The sequence below is a fragment of the Pseudophryne corroboree genome, chromosome 11 (assembly GCF_028390025.1).
Source record: "Pseudophryne corroboree isolate aPseCor3 chromosome 11, aPseCor3.hap2, whole genome shotgun sequence".
In the NCBI taxonomy this organism is placed as follows: domain Eukaryota; kingdom Metazoa; phylum Chordata; class Amphibia; order Anura; family Myobatrachidae; genus Pseudophryne; species Pseudophryne corroboree.
Window position 1 is genome coordinate 315,147,404 of NC_086454.1, and position 16,134 is coordinate 315,163,537.

The 16,134-nt window shown below is 43.9% G+C and overlaps 1 long non-coding RNA gene across 1 annotated transcript in view; it reads right to left on the minus strand.

Moving 5' to 3' along the window:
- Positions 1–221: 221 nt before the first annotated feature.
- Positions 222–16,134, minus strand: part of LOC134970221 (uncharacterized) — a 177,237-nt gene continuing 161,324 nt past the window's right edge. Inside the window, exon 3 of the long non-coding RNA XR_010189723.1 lies at positions 222–2,039. This is a non-coding gene — a long non-coding RNA (uncharacterized LOC134970221). The remainder of the gene's footprint in view (positions 2,040–16,134) is intronic.

The following is a 16,134-nucleotide window of genomic DNA, read 5'->3' on the forward strand; positions in this document are numbered from 1 at the left end:
TGTGCCATGTTTGAACTTGAACATCCACGTGTCTGTGACGCCCACTGCTGTCGCTTAGCTTAGTCAGCCAGCTACCTCGGTGCAACCTTTTGGCTTAAACTGAATGAAAACAATATTGTAAGCTGTGAGGTGGTCAAAACTGACTGGAAACGAATGTTACTGAACCTCATAATACTCATAATACTGTAGGAACAAAAAAAGACCCACATTACAGTATGTGATTTTAGCTGTTTTTATCAATTTCCAAAAAAAAATACAGATCCAAAACCAAAATACTTGAGGGGGGTTTTGGCAAAACCAAAGCCAAAACATGAAATTAATAGTAACACAGATCCGAAACCAAACACGGGGGTCGGCGCACATCTTTAACTTTTATATAGTCCCTCCTCTACCCCTCAGAATACTAGCATTAAATCCCACATCCAAAACATTATATGGGGTACTGGTAACCATACAGGTACAAAATTAGAAAGGAAACTACCAGCACCATACAGGACAAGAAAAATGCCGTATGCCGTCCTCAATTCTTTAATATTAAAACTTTTTGAAACCCAGGATTGCCATAGAACATTGGGGGTCATTCCGAGTTGTTCGCTCGTTATATTTTTCTCGCAACGGAGCGATTAGTCGCTAATGCGCATGCGCAATGTCCGCAGTGCGACTGCGCCAAGTTAATTTGCTATGCAGGTAGGTATTTTACTCACGGCATTACGAGGTTTTTTCTTCGTTCTGGTGATCGTAGTGTGATTGACAGGAAGTGGGCGTTTCTGGGCGTAAACTGGCCGTTTTATGGGTGTGTGCGAAAAAACGCTACCGTTTCTGGGAAAAACGCAGGAGTGGCTGGAGAAACAGAGGAGTGTCTGGCCGAACGCTGGGTGTGTTTGTGACGTCAAACCAGGAACGAAACTGACTGAACTGATCGCAGTTGCCGAGTAAGTCTCGAGCTACTCAGAAACTGCTAAGAAGTGTCTATTCGCAATTTTGCTAATCTTTCGTTCTCAATTTTGATAAGCTAAGATTCACTCCCAGTAGGCGGCGGCTTAGCGTGTGCAAAGCTGCTAAAAGCAGCTTGCGAGCGAACAACTCGGAATGAGGGCCATTGGTATTTAGATGTGTTTATCGCCGAGCCCACATTACTATCTGACTCCCAAGGACAACGAAACCCACCAGTTGTGACTAATTACAGCAATTTGCGTAATCCATTCATATAATGCGATTAATGCGCAAGGAGATAACTGCAGCCGCTGCACTTTGCATTTCAGCCACATATCTGCACTAGCTGTTTTTTTTTGGTATCTGTACGCAAAGCTGTTAATCATTGCAATTAAAGGAATACATTAATAAGCCGTTTATTTTATTAGGTCTAAACATTCTAACACTCCTGTGAAAATAACACAGATTTTATCACACTACCCTTTCTGTAATCCGTGCAGACAAAAGCCGCTGTTTAAATTCCTTATAGCGCCATGCACAGCTGGCTGCCAGCTCCGGATAACACAGAGCCAATTTCCAAGTCCGGCATTCTCCCCGCTGTAATCCCAGCCAAGCAAGGCCTGCTTTCCATATTTAGTGTGATGCAGAAGGGCCCTGCTATTAGGATCTCATCCAGCTGGTAACGCTGCATAGGGAAAATCTTTCATCTGCTGGGTGTAAATATTCATTATTGCATTTATTCCAGCCGTGTGATGTTACCGTAGGGAGGGCAGGCTACTTATTTACTGCACAGAGAGCTGAGTCCCCATTTACTGTTCAGTAAGCACGCTCTGACGCATTCCAAGTACAACCTGGTCTCCAGGAAAATGGCCATCTCGCAACTTCACACTGTGTACCCATCAGCGCCTTTTCCTTCCATCAAAAAGTTTTTGTTTTCTTGCACTATATGCGCTGAGGTAAAAGAGACGCCAGGGGTCCCCTGAGTGTAAAGTGTCAGCTTGATTTTGCATTCGCTTGGTCAGAATGGAGGAAAGCAGTCCCTGGGATGAGTTGACTTGATGAGGCGGCAGTTACTGTGTCGGGAACGCCTTGTCTCTGCCATGTACCTATGGGAGCAAATGAGGAAATTACAGTGACTGAATTAGAAAAATAAAGACAGGTAAATATTTCTCTTTGGGCTGCATTGATTTGAAGTCTTTGTGTGCAGCCAGAGGCGAATTTAGACCTCGAGGGGCCCTAAGCATGACACTGATTTGGGGCCCCCCTTTCTCACCCAATCCTCAGTGTGTACCTCCCACCCATTGTAGCAGGCAGATGGCAGTGGTACCAGTGTACTTAAAATCACGCTGCAAACACTGGGCACAGGCAGATGCAGACAACCGCTGCACCAGAACATGTACCTAATCCTCTTCACTCTTCTCTGGGCACATCCAGGGTCGGCTCCTGTCCGTGCATGTGACGTCATATGTGCATGCGTCATGACATCACACGCATAACACACTGAATAGGACACAGGCAGGAGCTGAAGCAGGCACCCCACAGCTGTCTGATCACTGGCAGCCTGCTGGGAGCATTCTACCAGCCCAGGAGAAGAGCTGCAGCTGCTGCTGCCAGGTAAGGGGCAGGGACCTGGGCCCTCACTGGGCCCCTCCATCAGACCTGGGCCCGGGTAATTTGTACCCTCTCCCCCCCTCTCTCGGCACCACTGTCCCCATGTGTCTTGGTCGCGCTAGCAACAACACTTGAGAAAGGTCTGCCCAAATTTCGTCCTTAAAGTAATTTCTTCATGTAAATGTTAATTTATACAAGAGAAAAAGCATATCTGGATAGGATGCATTTCCATCCAGTTGTAAAGTTGTTTCAGATTATATTAAAAGCTGGTTAAATAGGGTGAGAGCCGAATGTTTAGGCTCTACTGTCAGAGGCAGAACTCTGGGAGGCAACGGAGTCAGCTGCCGCCGGGCTCCTGCTTTGAAGGGGGGCACCTCTCCTCCTGTTCCATGTGTTCAGCTACATTAATCAATTAAGTTAATTGACAGCAGTCGGTACCTCTTCCGTAGCTGACTTCCTAACTAGTCACTACACCTTACAAATCACACCCTCTTTATTACAGATACACTGGAAGCAGACACCTTACTGAGGAAGCTATTTGCTCCTATAAAGGAAGCATGAGAATTCTAACTATATGAAGTTATTTCTCTGACAATTACACGTAACTTCATATAGTTAGAATTCTCATACTTCCTATGCAAGAGCAGATATCTCCATCAGTAAGGTGCATGATACCAGTGTAATAGGTTGTGGGTTCTAATCCTGGATATGACACTTGCAAATTAATTGTCAGAGAAATGATCAGCATTGTGAGTGACTGAGCAGATCTATGTAGTGTGTGGCTGGACCCCTACATAGATCTGCCTAGTTGCAACGGTTTTGTAGTAGCTTCATGTAGTTAGAATCTGCAGGCTTGCAATGTAGGAGCAAATATATATATATATATATATATATATAAATTTATGGGGGGGGGCACCAATATTTTTCTTGCCCTCGGGCAACTGGGACAAACTTATGCCACTGTCTACTGTGCACAGCTAACTCTGTAATTAGATCAAACTGTCTTGTTTAATTAGGGCACAGAAGTGTATGGGAAGTCTGTATAGATTTTTACAAACAGATACCTAGGATAAGACTGCTACAACATTATGCATCAATTAGGCATAACATTAATACCACCTTCCTAATATTGTGTAGGTTCCCTTTGTGCCGCCAAAACAGCTCTGACCCGTCGAGGAATGAGCTCCACCAGACCTCTGAAGAGGTTCTGTGGTATCTGGCACCAAGACATTAGCAGCAAATTCTTTATGTCCTGTAAGTAGCATTTTTGGCTTTCATGGCTCTGGCTTGTTTTTCCAGCACATCCCACATCAGGGAATACCTTTGCCATGAAGGAGTGTACTTGGTTTACAACAGTCTTTAGGTAGGTGGAAGTGGCGGGCGGGGCTGAGCGACAGGGTGCCATGTGCCCCCCGGGCTTCTCTGTCGCTGAGTGTGTTGGATCTGTTGAAATATAGACAACAGACTATGGTTTCGTTTATATGCATGTAGTTACCGTACAGGGGCAGCAGATGGCGCTGTATAGTTACAGAGATGTAGTGTTTGTCTGTTGCATATGTTATGTACTTGTTTGTTTTACCTCACATGTGTCTTTCTAGAAGAGTCTCTGAGGGAGAAGGAGATAAGCTGATGATACTGAAACCTGTTGTATTGATCCTGCTATTTCAGTACTATATAAACAAGATATACATCTCAAGTCTCGTTCTGTCTGTATACAAGGTAACTCCTGAGGTAATACTTTATCTAAGGCTCCCCACTGCACACCTATGGTATCGATCCATCGCACTATACCAACAGGTTATGGGCCCAGACTGGAGTCTATACAAGATAAAGTTTTCAGGAGTGCATCCTAAGCAGCATCCAGATCACGAGTCGCACTGCAAGTCCCAGCAGGCGCAGACAGCAGACTGTGTAACGCACAAGAAACAACCCAGGAGAACCTTGGAAAGAAAACTGTGAGTAAAACAAGTTTAATACCACAGAAGAATAGAGAGATCTATACAAGGAAGGGTTATGGCAAATTACACAGATCTCAGACTAGCTGCAAGCAAGCTTTCTAATGAGAACTATCAAACATGGAAGTTTAAAGTAGAAATGCTATTAACCAGAGATGATTTATGGGATGTTATAAATGCAGACAGACCTGAAGGAGAGGATCAGCAGTGGATTAAGAAGGACAGACAGGCAAGAGCCACTATAAGTTTACTAGTGGAAGATGAACAGCTTATACACATAAGACAAGAGAATACAGCTAAAGGCATGTGGTGTGCTTTGCAGAGAGTGCATGAAGGAGCAAGTTTGAACAGCAAACTATTCCTATTAAGAAAATTATATCAAATGAGATTTAATAAAGGCAAGACAATGCAAGAACACATCAGTGCACTACTAGAGATAACCATACAGCTCAGGTCAATGGGAGAAGAAATCAAAAGCAACCACATAGTAGCCATCCTCCTTTGCAGTTTACCAGATACATACAGTGCACTAATAAACGCACTAGAAATGAGACCTGAAGCAGAAATCACACTAGACTTTGTGAAGAACAGGCTCATAGAGGAGTATCAACGCAGAAAGGAGCTTACAGAGTGCAATACTGAAAGTGACACAGAGAAAGCACTTAAAATGGCGGACACTAAGCCACACACCAGGGAAACAAGAGCATGTTTCAGATGCAAGAAAGTGGGTCACCTGAAAAAAGATTGCACCATATGGAAGACAGAGCAGCACAAACCACCAGAAAGATTACACAAACAAAGAGCCAAAGCCACACTTACAGATACAGGAGCACACAATTGGAATGGAACATTTAAAGCGACAGTAACCCAATTATCAGAAAAGTGGTATGTAGACTCAGGAGCGACTAGTCACATGACAAATAACAAGGACTTCTTTACTGAACTTGATTTGAACCATAAAGAAACAATCTACCTAGCAGATGGAACAAATATCATTGCAGAAGGGAAAGGGAATGGTCAATTCCTATGCTCCAAGGGTAATGGCAGCTATACAGAAATACCCGTAACAGATGTGCTATATGTTCCCAAGCTTGAGGGAGCACTGCTATCAGTAAAGAATCTAGTAGAAAAAGGACTTACTGTAAAGTTTCAGAATAATAAGTGTTTTATCCAAAACGGAAGAGAAACACTAGCTACAGCCAGAATAAAAGAACATTTATACTGTCTGGATATTGCAGCACAGCAGGCAAAGCTGAGTACACAGAAACACGCTGACTGTATTCACAAGTGGCATAGAAGATTAGGACACAGACACCCAGATTGCATAAAGGAAATGCAGAAGAGAGACCTAGCCAGGGATCTCAAAGTGTCAGACTGTTCAGAAATGATGAAGTGTCAATGTTGTATAAAAGCAAAAGCAACGAGGATTACAATTCCTAAGAAAAGTGAAAACAGAGCTTCCAGACCACTAGACCTGGTACATAGTGATGTATGCGGACCTATGAAAACGCGAACCGTAGGAGACAAAAGGTATATGCTGACATTCATTGATGACTACTCCAGGTTCACAGTCACTTATCTAATAAAAAGTAAAGATGAAGTCTTTGAAAAGCTGCAAGACTATGTGAACATGACCAGAAACAGGTTCAAGAGGAATATGCTAACTCTTCGCAGCGACAATGGAGGCGAGTTCACAGGACAGAAAATAGAACGGTACTTAAGAGGACTCGGTATTGAGCATCAGAAGACAGTACCATATACACCAGAGCAAAATGGCGTATCTGAGAGGAAAAACAGATCACTAACAGAAATGATAAGGTGCATGCTTACAGATTCAGGACTACCTGATAAATATTGGGGTGAAGCAGCAGCAACAGCCACCTATCTTCAAAACAGACTACTTTCCAAAGCAGTAAGGAAGACACCATATGAGCTGTGGCACGGTAAGAAACCCAGCTTAAAGCACATTAGAGTTTTTGGATGCAGAGCCTTCGTTTACATTCCTGCTGAAAAACGAAGCAAGTTGCAGAACCGAGCAGAAGAGGGAGTTCTAGTCGGCTATAGTGAACATTCAAAAGGCTACAGAATCTTAAATCCAAGAACTGGAAAAGTAGTTATAAGCAACAGTGTGACATTCATAGAGGAAACACGAGATGATGTCATAATTCCAGTAGACTCTACTGAAGAAGAAGAAAGCACCAAATTCAAAGAAACAGATGAAGTAGAGATCATTCAAGAAGTTGAAGTACAACACAAGACAAATACCAGCGACACTCATGAGAGTGCATCCGAGGGTGTGAGACGCTCTTCAAGAGAAAATAAGGGAAAAGCACCTACACGTTTATCTTACAAAGCAAAAGCCATTAACATACAAGAACCTGCAACATGGGAAGAAATTGCTAATTTTTCTGAAAGAGAAGCACAGAAATGGCTAGGAGCCGCAAAAGAAGAAATGGAATCAATGGAAGACAATCAGACATGGACATTGACCAGACTACCATTAGACAAAAAGGCCATAGGATGTAAATGGACTTTTAAGGTCAAGTATGATTCTGAAGGAAAAATAGAAAGATACAAGGCAAGACTTGTTGCTAAAGGATATTCACAGAAATTTGGAGAAGATTATGATGAAACGTTTGCTCCAGTTGTGAAGCACACTACCATTAGAACCTTACTCCTAACAGCAGCCATAAAGGGTATGCAAGTGAAACATTTCGATGTAAAGACGGCTTTCCTACATGGTGAACTAAAGGAAGATATATACATGGAACAACCACCAGGCTTCGTGAATTCTCAGAACCCAGATCACGTATGTAAACTGAACAAGAGTATATATGGTCTTAAACAAGCAGCAAGAGCATGGAATACAAAGATAAATGGAGTTCTGACAGAAAAGGGATTCATCAGAAGCAAAGCAGACCCATGTCTCTATACAAAGTTGATAGATGAAAGATGGTTCTATGTATTAATTTACGTGGACGATTTGCTAGTTTGTTTCGAACAAGAAGGGGACGAAGTTGAATTGTTACAAGAACTAAACCGTCAGTTTGAAACAAAAGACCTCGGCCACATAACGCATTACTTGGGAATGCAAATCTCAAGAGAAAGTGATGGAACATTCACACAAAGTCAGAGATACAAAATTCAGGAAACCATTGAGGAATTTGGTATACAAGATGCAAAGACAGCAAGCACTCCTATGGAGACAAGTTATGAAAAGGAACCAAATGATCAGAGCAACCTGTTAGAGGATAACCATCTATACAGAAAAGCCATAGGAAAATTGCTATACATTGCAACCGTCACCAGACCAGATATCTCCACAGCAGTTGGGATTTTAAGCAGAAAAGTCTCTAAACCAACAAAGATGGATTGGAATGCAGTTAAGAGGGTAATTCGTTACTTAAAGGGAACGATTAACAAGAAGCTTAAGCTCTCAGCAAACACAAGTCACAAGTTAACAGGATACGTTGACGCAGATTGGGCTGGAGACACAAGCGACAGAAAATCCACAAGTGGATATCTATTCTCTATTGGAGAAGGATTAATCAGCTGGACAAGCAAGAAGCAGTCTACCGTAGCACTATCTTCTACAGAAGCTGAATATATTGCAGCAGCTCACGCCAGTCAAGAAGTGGTATGGTTAATGCAACTACTATCAGACCTAGGAATGCCTCAAGAAGAACCTATCAAGATATATGAGGATAATCAAGGATGCATTGCACTAGCGCAAACAGAAAGAGTGAACCCAAGAACCAAGCACATTGATGTCAAGCATCACTTCCTGAGGGATCTACAGGAACAAGGTCTTATAGAGTTGAACTATTGCCCAACAGAAGATATGACAGCTGATATCATGACTAAGCCTCTTACCAGAGAGAGACATTGGAGACTTACGTCAAAGATGGGTCTAACTGAAGAAACCCAGTCTGTTGAGAAGGGGTGTTGAAATATAGACAACAGACTATGGTTTCGTTTATATGCATGTAGTTACCGTACAGGGGCAGCAGATGGCGCTGTATAGTTACAGAGATGTAGTGTTTGTCTGTTGCATATGTTATGTACTTGTTTGTTTTACCTCACATGTGTCTTTCTAGAAGAGTCTCTGAGGGAGAAGGAGATAAGCTGATGATACTGAAACCTGTTGTATTGATCCTGCTATTTCAGTACTATATAAACAAGATATACATCTCAAGTCTCGTTCTGTCTGTATACAAGGTAACTCCTGAGGTAATACTTTATCTAAGGCTCCCCACTGCACACCTATGGTATCGATCCATCGCACTATACCAACAGGATCGCCTCCTCAGAATGCAGAAGGGTCCTAGTGGTCCTGTATTTTATCTGGCTCAGTTGCAGCAGCGGCTGCGATTCTACTGTGATTGTCGATAGCAGCTGTGGTCACGTGATCCATCCTCCACACTCTTGTGTCCTACAGGGCTATGGACAGTGGTGCCAAGAAGGAAAGGGGGGGAAAGCAGGTACTATTTACCCAGGCCCAGGCCTAATGGAGGGGCCCAGAAGGGCCAAGTCCTCCTCCCCCTTACCTGGCAGTAGCACTTGCAGATCTCTCCTCAGTCCAGCACACACTGCTGTGTGCTGGGCTGCAGTGTGGCCAGGGAAGCAGTTAAAGTACTATTTTTTTTCTGTATTTTTTTTTCTGTGTTCAGGGCCACGCCTCCCTTGATTAGGACACACACCCTGAAAGTACCTGGGCTCGGCCAGACTCTCTACTGCCCTAGCTATGGAAGCCCTGTTAGCAACTAATCAGTCTGTGATACGGCAGCCGTATCAGACTGGGGACACCTGGATGAATAGTGCTTGTGTGTGGCTGTGCTCCATAGACAACTTGCACAACAAGCAGGGAGGGCAGCTGCTTTGACTCAGGGTATATTAGTGACACGGCCACCCTGCTGCTAGCCGCCGTGTCACCCTGGACCCCCCTCACAGTTTTGGTGCCCCTATTGCCAATTAACCCCCCTCCCAATAATGAAAGTGGTAAAATAAGATTTATTATCTTGTAAGTGGAGACCACTGAACTTCCTTCTGTGGCACATACTTAAGAGAGGACACCTAGACATATTAGGTCCAGTGTGGGTCTCATTCAATCTAGAACCTAACAGGTCTGGTCCTAAACTGTCTTCTAAACACTGCTAGAGATGTTTGGACATGTAGGGTCCAGTGTGGATTCCATTCAACCACAAGTATCTGGCCACAAGTCATCATTGGATATAAGTTGTTCTTGAGACACCCTTTTATAGATACGTTCTGGCCTTATTAGGTCCAAACTGGTTTGGAGAAGTAGGTTTCCAAAGCAGAACATTGCTGAGATGATCACACTGCCTTCGCTAGCTTGCCTTATCCCTAACAACCCTAACCAAACAGCGCCCCGTGATTGACGTGTTGCACATGCCCGTTCTTGGTTATATGTGCTCATTTTGCATGTGTCATAAATATGAGGAAAAATTTTTTCATTCCCGCAATTGTGCTGACAATAGAAATCTTGGGTCTCGGTACAGTGATATCTCTGGGGCCTCCTCAGATTATTTATATATACCCCCTCTGTTATTTAGCTGAACTTCTGATTGCACACCTCCCCCTTTGCCAACTGATATAGTGTGTAGCATTTAAGAGCAATATCATCAAGGCCTGCAGTCAGGACTTGGTCTGCTTGCATTTGTGAAGTATGCATTTGTTAAGGATGTATTTTAGGGATGAAGTTAGAACCGGAGTTTGAACTGGATTTTGGACTACGCTAGAATCTCTAACTAAACTAGTTCCCAAAACACTGCAACTCAGGACCATTATGTGGCCTCTCCTCACCTCTGCCATGAGAACACCAGAACCAATGTCTACTACTCCTCTGTCCAAGAACATCATGACTGCCCTCAGGACTACCCCTCAAGCTGAACAGGGAACTGAGGGGTGTGCGCACCAGGACCAGACTTTGCTGGGTCATTTCCATTGGACATTCGTGTGCTCCCCACATTCTCACACCCACCCGCACTGCTCTCATGAGACCAGGACATTTATAATTTTCGCAAAATAATGTTAGTAGGTACAGTTTTCCTGCAAATGTGTTTACCTCAATTGATTGCACACCCTGCCAGCAGCAACCTATGCAGTGCGCCCCACATGGCTGCCTCGGATGGTTCCTCCATGGACAGGGTGTGCTTCATTTGGATCTTTCCATGCAGGGTATAGCATACTCCTACACACGTGTCAGTTTTCCCATACATGCATTTGGCCTTTGTATGCCTCATCTCCCACTGTGTAACCTTCGTAGTGTGCCCAACATGACTGCCTTATCTGGTGCGCTTGTGGATGGGATGAAAAATACATGTACCTGATGGTTTTGTTGGATCCATACTCTGAACTTTAGGACTCTGCAATCTCCCCATTTTCTGTTATCTCTTCTAGGGGTGGACTTTTCCACCCTGGGTAATCCTACGCAGTATGCCCAAGATGGCTGCCGCAACTGGTACCTTCTGAGGGTGGAACACACAACCCTTGGGGGTTAATCAAAATGCCTTCACCAATCATGCATTATGCATTCTGTGTGCTCAATCCTAGTGTGCGTAAGTGCACCTAACCAATAAAGATGATTCATATATATATATATATATATATACACATACATACAGAAATTCACGGCTCTCGCCATTCCCAGGAGAGTGGTGCACTCACATACTCCCCACCCCTAGAGATCCCTGCACTCTACTTAGTAGTTTCATTCATCTTAATGCTTTAATATACAACTGGATAAACAATGGGGTTTTAGTTCATGAATTGTACAATGCATTTAAGCTTGTAGCCCACTTCACAGGACCCCATTTCACTGCAAGTCCCAACACTGCACAGCAGACCCCACCAGAAGAGGCCGGCACAGGGCACGGGAATCCTGGCCAGCGGAGCTGCTGCCATGTCCCGTAACTGCCTGCAGTAGAGCTGGACCCAGAAGAGCGGGCGCACACTTGAGCCACACAGTCACTGTGTGTGAGAGGCTCCTGTCACTCTGAGGTTGTGCCCACACCGCCTACAGCTCGCTGCCTTATTTGGACAAGACAGCTCACATCCCTGCTGGGCTCTAAGTGCCGTGTTTGTGGGGCCCTTTTGATCCTTGGGGCCCGGTACAGGTGTCCCCTTTGACCCCCCCCCCCCCACCGGCCCTGATTTGCGCGCAGAAACATAGCCACAAGGTTCTCAGCTAACCAACCTACCTAGGGCCACCATGACTGACAACACTGTACAGTACAGCTCAGTGTGGGAAGATAAATTCATCTTAGCAGGAGTTACTTTTGCCCTGATTCAGAGATGTAAGCTGATGCTGCTGCTGCATCTGAGAATGTGTACGCAGCGACTGCAAAAGTATGCAAAGTCCGCAGCCACCTGTATTTGAACTGAGACGCCATTGCGAGTTGCAGCAACTGCATACTGAAATATTTCAGTGCCCTATCACTGTGTATCCAAGTCCAGCAATGCCACAAATCGTGGACTGTGCACTTCACAAATGATTGTCTAGTATCACAATGAGGTGGGCGTCACGGTATGTAGGGCACGCAGCAGCGGATAAGTCCTGCATAATGAGCGCCATTTTATTATTTGCCTAAACACGATGTAAAGTTGGGATTATCCACCCCTAATAAAAATGATGGAATTGTAGCTTGGTTGGCAAGCAGGTCCCATGGGCCGGATAATCGGTCTTGAACACTGGCATGTTAACGAGAATAAAAAAGCAGAATATTAAACAGCGTGTTACACCAGAAGACAATGAGCCCCGGGAGAGAAGCTGTTATTTTGCTTTAAAAAAAAAATGCAACTGTTTCTATGTTAATTAGTATTATTCATCCAGTCATATCTATATGCTAATAAAGCTTACAGAACAGTATTACAGTCTTTCTCTTTCCCATCTAATTATTGAAATCCTGAGGAATTGGCAGGTTGGCATGACTTCAAACGGTTATGAGCAAATTGATTATGTCTATCGCCCAGCAGCACACAGGTATGAGGACTGAGGATGCGTCGCCTTCCCGGCTTCATAATGTGCCGACAGGGAGCTACAATAGGCTGAATGGGAAACGTAGACTGGAAAATTGTGTGTGTGTGCCTTAAATTGGTGAACACTAAAGTTGCAATTTTGGGCATAAATTGTTACAAGGCGCTCGTTAAGCTAGAACAGTGAATTGCTGGTTTAAATACAACCTTAATTACACTATTTTATTTTTTATTCTGTTGGCTTTGATATTTGGTACAAAAATACGATGTAGAAACATAGCAAAAATAAGGCTGAATACAGGATGTTATATGTATAACAATGTTCAGGGCCTTGTTCGGGATCGGTAGGATTTACCTACAATCAAAATCCCGACGTTCAAAATACTGACAACAAATGACCGATGGTCAAAACACCGACAAGGTCAAAATACCAACATTTAAAATGTTGACATGGTCAAAATGCCGACATTCAAAATGTTGACAGGTCAAAAAGTAGACACAAGTTTTTCAAATATTTTGTGTGTATGTCGACATAGGTCGACATGGACACCGTATAGGTGTACTGTGTCCCTTCGCCTGCTTCGGGCAAGTTGCCTCGCTGCGCTTGGCTCACTATTATATTCCCCCTCCATATCCACTGGGATGGTAAAGTACTAACAAGTCGGTTTCAATCACAAAACTTATATCGATTTTTTAACCTGTCGACATTTTAACTGTCGGTATTTTGACCGTGTCAACATTTTCAATGTCTGAATTTTGACCATGTCGGTATTTTGAGCTTGTCGGTATTTGACCATCTGTCAATGGCTGACGGTATTTTGACAGGTGGGATTTTGAGTGTAGGTAAATTGACTGCATCTCCCTTATTCAGAGTCAGTGGCAAGTGTAATTGCGGTTATCGATCTTTAAATAAATAAACATCACAACTCTGCATACTACTCAGTAAGACGCACTTGTCACATCAGGGTCAGTGGATTGCGACTGGCGGCGTGGCTTCACTGTTGGTACAGTCATATTTTTTTAGCTATCCTTCTGCAAATCACTATCTCCTTGGCATTTACCCATACCCTCCAACATTTTACACATAAAAATTGGTACAAATAAGGAAAGGGGGCGTGGCCACGGGTAAAGGGTGTGTGTCCCCGCCTCCTTTCCTATACTTTCAGTGGGAATTTGGAGAGTCAACAATCGGTACAGACCATACAAAAAAGTGCTGTACCTGGCAAAAAGGTACAGTTGGAGGGTATGCATTACCTCTCTGGAGGGAAAATAGTTATGGTTGTCAAATTGTCAGCTCTCAGCATGTCCTGTTGTTGCAGTGGGAAGAGAATGTTGCATTAAACAAATCTGAGAGGTACTTCCGGTGGGCTATCAAGTATAGCCGCATTTTAATTAGAGATGAGCGGGTTCGGTTCCTCGGAATCCGAACCCGCCCGAACTTCAGGTTTTTTTACACGGGGCCGAGCGACTCGGATCTTCCCGCCTTGCTCGGTTAACCCGAGCGCGCCCGAACGTCATCATCCCGCTGTCGGATTCTCGCAAGGCTCGGATTCTATCGCGAGACTCGGATTCTATATAAGGAGCCGCGCGTCGCCGCCATTTTCACACGTGCATTGAGATTGATAGGGAGAGGACGTGGCTGGCGTCCTCTCCGTTTAGACTAGAGTACTAGAGAGAGACACAAATTTTGGGGAGCATATTATTAGGAGGAGTACTACTTGCTGCTGATAGTGTGACCAGTGACCACCAGTTTAATTAATCCGTTCTCTGCCTGAAAAAAAACGATACACAGTGTGACACAGTCACATACCATATCTGTGCTCAGCCCAGTGTGCTGCATCATATGTAATACTGTATATCATTATCTGACTGTGCTGAGTGCTCACTGCTCACACAGCTTAATTGTGGGGGAGACTGGGGAGCAGTTATAGCAGGAGTACATATTTTAAGTACAGTGCACACTTTTGCTGCCAGAGTGCCACTGCCAGTGTGACTGACCAGTGACCACTGACCACCAGTATTGTGATTGTCTGCTGACTGACCACCAGTATATTGTGATTGTCTGCCTGAAAAAGTTAAACACTCGTCGTGTGGTGTTTTTTTTAATAAACGCATTCTGCAGACAGTGTCCAGCAGGTCCGTCATTACATAATATATATATACCTGTCCGGCTGCAGTACTAGTGTGATATATATATATATTTTATTTTTATCTCATTATCATCCAGTCTATATTAGCAGCAGACACAGTACGGTAGTCCACGGCTGTAGCTACCTCTGTGTCGGCAGTCGCTGGTCCATCCATAATTGTATACCACCTACCCGTGTTTTTTTTTTCTATCTTCTTGATACTAGTAGCTTACTTTAGGAGTCTGTAGTGCTGACAGACAGTGTCCAGCAGGTCCGTCATTACATAATATATATATACCTGTCCGGCTGCAGTACTAGTGTGATATATATATATATATTTTAATTTTATCTCATTATCATCCAGTCTCTATTAGCAGCAGACACAGTACGGTAGTCCACGGCTGTAGCTACCTCTGTGTCGGCAGTCGCTGGTCCATCCATAATTGTATACCACCTACCCGTGTTTTTTTTTTCTATCTTCTTGATACTAGTAGCTTACTTTAGGAGTCTGCAGTGCTGACAGACAGTGTCCAGCAGGTCCGTCATTACATAATATATATATACCTGTCCGGCTGCAGTACTAGTGTGATATATATATATTATTTTTATCTCATTATCATCCAGTCTATATTAGCAGCAGACACAGTACGGTAGTCCACGGCTGTAGCTACCTCTGTGTCGGCAGTCGCTGGTCCATCCATAATTGTATACCACCTACCCGTGGTTTTTTTTTCTATCTTCTTGATACTAGTAGCTTACTTTAGGAGTCTGCAGTGCTGACAGACAGTGTCCAGCAGGTCCGTCATTGCATAATATATATATACCTGTCCGGCTCTAGTACTAGTGTGATATATATATATATATATATATTATTTTTATCTCATTATCATCCAGTCTATATTAGCAGCAGACACAGTACGGTAGTCCACGGCTGTAGCTACCTCTGTGTCGGCAGTCGCTCGTCCATCCATAAGTATACTAGTATCCATCCATCTCCGTTGTTTACCTGAGGTGCCACTGCCTTTTAGTTGTGCCTATTAAAATATGGAGAACAAAGATGTTGAGGTTCCAAAAATAGGGAAAGATCAAGATCCACTTCCACCTCGTGCTGAAGCTGCTGCCACTAGTCATGGCCGAGACGATGAAATGCCAGCAACGTCGTCTGCCAAGGCCGATGCCCAATGTCATAGTACAGAGCATGTAAAATCCAAAACACCAAATATCAGTAAAAAAAGGACTCAAAAAATAAGAATTTACTTACCGATAATTCTATTTCTCGTAGTCCGTAGTGGATGCTGGGGACTCCGTCAGGACCATGGGGAATAGCGGCTCCGCAGGAGACAGGGCACAAAATTAAAAGTTTGACCACTAGGTGGTGTGCACTGGCTCCTCCCCCCATGACCCTCCTCCAAGCCTCAGTTAGGATACTGTGCCCGGACGAGCGTACACAATAAGGAAGGATTTTGAATCCCGGTTAAGACTCATACCAGCCACACCAATCACACTGTACA